This window comes from Ciona intestinalis, unplaced genomic scaffold, assembly GCF_000224145.3.
Source record: "Ciona intestinalis unplaced genomic scaffold, KH HT000069.2, whole genome shotgun sequence".
Lineage (NCBI taxonomy): Eukaryota > Metazoa > Chordata > Ascidiacea > Phlebobranchia > Cionidae > Ciona > Ciona intestinalis.
The window spans coordinates 15002-15684 of NW_004190391.2; positions in this window are offsets into that span (position 1 = coordinate 15002).

Below are 683 nucleotides of genomic sequence, written 5' to 3' on the forward strand. Positions count from 1 at the left end.
CAAAGGAAACTGAAGTATAACAAAGATTGGTTTTAATAATACAACCTAATATTTTAAATCAGCGCTTCCTAACATTCTGGCATACATTACTTTTAAAACAGCCGTAAAATGTAACAAAAAAATTAGCATTTGTTAAATCTGTTTTGAAATGTTGTTAAATCTGTTTTGAAACTCATTTTTCACATGGGTACATTACTGGATTTGGGGCATTATACTGTTCTAACATTCTTTTCTGAGTTTTTCCTATGTGCTTGTTGTTAGAAAAGAAATAACAAATATATATACATATTTATTTTTTTTATTTTTAAATTGGGGTCTTGGTCTTGTTTTGTAAAGAGGGCACGTGTTGAAACAAATTTAGAACCGTGTTCTACACATTCAGTGGGTAACATGTGGTAAAAAAACCTTATTGGCTAATGTGGCGTATGCAATATACTTTGGGTTTGCTTGTTTGAGTGGAAAACCAACAGTATAGTAAAAGCTGTTTAAACATTATATTGGGATGCTAAAACACATTACATGACTTCTGTTTCTGGCACCTCAACAGTATGTCAAAGTAAAAATCTTCATTTTGCCAAAAAATCAAAATATATATATATTATATAACAAATTGCGATAATATATGTGTTAAAATATGGGGAAGTAGCCTGCTGTTTTAAATTTAAATTCGGATATTATATAAT